This window comes from Corvus moneduloides, chromosome 3 (assembly GCF_009650955.1).
Source record: "Corvus moneduloides isolate bCorMon1 chromosome 3, bCorMon1.pri, whole genome shotgun sequence".
Classification (NCBI taxonomy): domain Eukaryota; kingdom Metazoa; phylum Chordata; class Aves; order Passeriformes; family Corvidae; genus Corvus; species Corvus moneduloides.
In genome coordinates this window covers 109,052,657-109,056,539 of record NC_045478.1, presented here as the reverse complement: position 1 = coordinate 109,056,539, position 3,883 = coordinate 109,052,657, and the positions used below count along the sequence as shown (strand labels likewise).

The following is a 3,883-nucleotide window of genomic DNA, read 5'->3' as shown; positions in this document are numbered from 1 at the left end:
CTATTAATTGGCTCAGACCTACCCTTGGTATTTCCACTGAGGAATTGTCATCCTTGTTTAATTTACTTAAGGGAGACACATTTCAACTTAATATCAGATTCTTTGTATGTAGTAGTTATTTTAAATCATATAGAACATTCATTTTTAAAGCAAGTACACAACAAGGATTTGTTTATGCTGTTATCTACTCTCTATGATTATGGTCAATGCCGATCTCACTGTTTTTATGTTATGCATCTCAGGTCTCAGTCATCTTTGCCTGGACCTCTGGTGGAAGGCAATGCTGATGCTCTGACAGTGATGTCAACAGTTCCAAATCAAATTACACAAGCAAAATTGTCACACTATTTTTATCACCAGAATGCAAAAGCTTTGAGTAAACAATTTGATCTTACCCTTTCTCAAGCCAGAAAAATTGTTCATTCTTGCCCTTATGCAAGATTAACACCCTTTTGTGCTCGTTTAACTCCCTTACCTACTACAGTAGGTACAAACCCAAGAGGTTTGGGTGTCAATGAAGTCTGGCAGATGGATGTTACACACATTTTCTCTTTTGGCACTTTAAAATATGTGCATGTATCAGTTGACACATATTCCAATTTTTTTGTTGCCTCTGCTCATAAAGGGGAAAAGACAATACATGTCATTAAACACATGTTGCGAGCTATCGCTATCTTAGGTGTCCCAAAAGTAGTGAAAACTGATAATGGTCCAGCGTATGTTTCACAACCAATGAAACCTTTTTTCATTCTTGGGGTATACGTCACTTAACTGGTATACCTCATTCCTCAACAGCTCAAGCTGTTGTGGAACAAACACATGCCCTTTTAAAGAATATGCATCTTAAACAAAAGAGGGGGAATCCCCTTGCTATAACACCTCCAGAACAATTGGACAAGGCAACATTTGTTTTAAATTTTTTAAATATTCCCAGATTTGATAACAAAACAGCAAGAGAAAAAGGCTTTCTCATTATATCTTAACAGATTCTCAGCCACCTGTCTATTATAAAGACTTGCAGAGTGGACAATGGCTAGGCCCTATGCCTTTGCTAACATGGGGACATGGTTATGGCTGTGTTTCTCTATCCACAGGACCCTATTGGTTACCTGCGAAGAACATCAAGCCCACCACAGAAGGGATGAAGACTTGAAGGCATCACAATTTTAGTTTGGTAATCAGTTGCAATGGGTTCGGGCACAACTTTTTGTCATCCTCAGCATATTCTCGATGAATATGAACAAAGTATGGGTCCCACGACCAAAGATCAATGCTTGGCTCACATTGGCCAAAGCAATTAACCAATCTACCCTTTGTCTATCCATGACCAGTCCCAGTGATCCATTTCAGACGTCTGGTCAGCATTCCTTTGTCGGAGGATGAATGGAACAAATTATACAATACTGTTGTACAAGATTGTACAATTTTAGGTAAGTGTAGATCGCCGTGGTCATGTTTGGGATCACAGCAATCTAATGCTGGCCAATCTGTGGGATGGTATATGGGCAATACTGATGGAAGCACGAAAAAAGTAAGTAACTTCCCTGCTCTCTCACTGCAGCCTCAAGAGTTGGACATTTTAGGCTCTATAAAAGCTTCTGTGTGTTTTTACTTTAGTTATGCTAATGATCCCAAGGCAGTCAACACAGGAGTTGATGTAAGTGGCACTGGCATTTATTGTAATGCTTCTGCCTGACGCAATTTTACTACTCCCTCACAAATCACAACAGAGATCAATGCAATAAGCCTGCCTGATAACATATTTTTAATATGTGGCAACAGAGCATGGAAAGGCATTCCAAGTAATGCAGTGGGACGTCCATGTAGTTTTGGTTGTTTAACTGTGTTTCATCCCAGTCTCGAAACTTTAACTAATGACATTATGTCATAGGCAAAATAAACGTGATGCTAAGTCATTTGGTCCTGACTGCAATTCAGAGGTTGATTTCTGGAATCCTGCAAAGATTTTTTAGTTCCTTAGTTGCCTCTACTGGTACTGCACACTCCTTGAACACAATTAATGAACTAGGTTGTTGGCTTGCAAAAGAAAGTAATGCTACTAGTAATGTGTTAACAGGATTGTTAACAGATGTCAACTCAGTACGTCATGCAACACTGCAAAATAGAGCAGCAATAGACTTTTTACTGTTAGCCCAAGGACATGGATGTGAAGACTTTGACGGAATATGCTATATGAACCTGAGTGACCACTCCAAATCCATTCACAAAAGCATCCAGGAACTGAAGGAGCTGTTTGGAAAACTGCAGCAAAACCAGGGATGGGATCCTTTCGGCCTATTCTCCTGGCTGGGAAGATTTAATTTTGGACGTTGGGTCAAACACATAGTTGGTTTCGCTGTAGTAGGATTCATAGCACTTTTAATGATTATATCTACTATGTGTATTTTCTTGTATTCAACGGCTTATCAATCTGAATATAAAGCAGGTAATGCTTGCACAGACACACACTGTACTCGCTTTGCAATGCTTAGTAAAAAAGAAAGGGGGAGATGTAGGGAAAGAAAACAAAGGGATCTTGTAATTGATAGAACAAGGAGTATTTAGTTAGAAAAGACTTTTTAGTTGGGGCAGGAGAGATGCAACAAAGTTTTTAAAAATGTAACAAGTAGCAGGTGCACACTAGTTTGTAGAAAAAACTATTATATAAGCATTTATCTATGAGAGGAAAGTCTGATATTGCTGTTTAGAGAATTGATCATAAATATTATTGGTAGCAAGCTTATTAACAATTATACTATTGGCTATCAGGCAGACGATTCCAGTGACCAATCACTCTTTCAGTGAACAATTTTTTCCTGATGTCTAACCTAAACTTCCCCTGGCACAGCTTAAGACTGTGTCCTCTTCTTCTGTCAGTGGTTGCCTGGGAGAAGAAATGGACCCCCACCTGACCACAACCTCATTTCAGGTAGTTGCAGTGAATGATGAGGTCTCCCCTGAGCCTCCTTTTTTCCAGGCTAAACAACCCCAGTTCCCTCAACTGTTCTTCATAGGGCTTGTCTTCCAGGCCCTTCACCAGTCTTGTTGCCGTCCTCTGGATGTGTTCAAGCATCTCAACGTCCTTCCTAAATTGAGGGGCTCAGAACTGGACACAGTACTTGTGGTGCTTCCTCACCAGTGCTGAGCACAGGGGAAGAATGATTTGCCTGGTCCTGCTGGTCACACTATTTCTGATACAGGCCAGCATGCCATTGGCCTTCTTGGTCACCTGGGCACACTGCTGGCTCATGTTCAGTCAGCTGTCAACCAGTGCCCCCAAGTGCCTCCCTTTCTGCCTGGCCACTGTCCAGCCACTCTGTCCCCAGCCTGTTGCACTGCAGGGGGTTGTTGTGGCTGAAGTGTAGGACTCCACACTTGAATTTGTTGAACCTCATATTGTTGGACTCGGCCCACCTAGCCTGTCCAGGTCCCTGTGCAGAGGCCTCCTACCCTCCAGCAGATGGACACACGCTCCCAGCTTGGTGTTATCTGCAAATTTACTGATGGGGGACTCAGTCCCCTTATCCAGATCATCAATAAAGATGTTAAACAGGACTGGCCCCAGCACAGATCCCTGGGGGACACCACTAGTGACTGGCCACCAACTGGATGCAGCACCATTCGCCACCACTCCCTGGGCCCAGTCATCCAGCCAGTTCTTAACCCAGCAAAGAGTGCCCCTGTCCAAGCTGTGGGCTGCCAGCTCTTCCAGGAGGATGCTGTGGGAGACCATGTCAAAGGCCTTGCTGAAGTTCAGGTAGCCAATATCCACAGCCTTCCCTGAAGTCACCAGGTGGGTCACTTAGTCATAAAAGGAGATCAGGTTGGTCAGGCATGACCTGCCTCTCCTAAACCCATGCTGCCTGGGTCTGATCCCCTGGCC

General features: G+C 42.9%; 1 long non-coding RNA gene across 1 annotated transcript; it reads right to left on the bottom strand.

Moving 5' to 3' along the window:
- Positions 1-254: 254 nt before the first annotated feature.
- On the bottom strand, positions 255-3,537 carry LOC116442113. Its single transcript, XR_004239403.1, has 3 exons — positions 3,415-3,537; positions 2,421-2,431; positions 255-267 (listed from the first exon to the last, which is right to left on the bottom strand). It is a non-coding gene; the product is annotated as an uncharacterized LOC116442113 (long non-coding RNA).
- Positions 3,538-3,883: the final 346 nt, after the last annotated feature.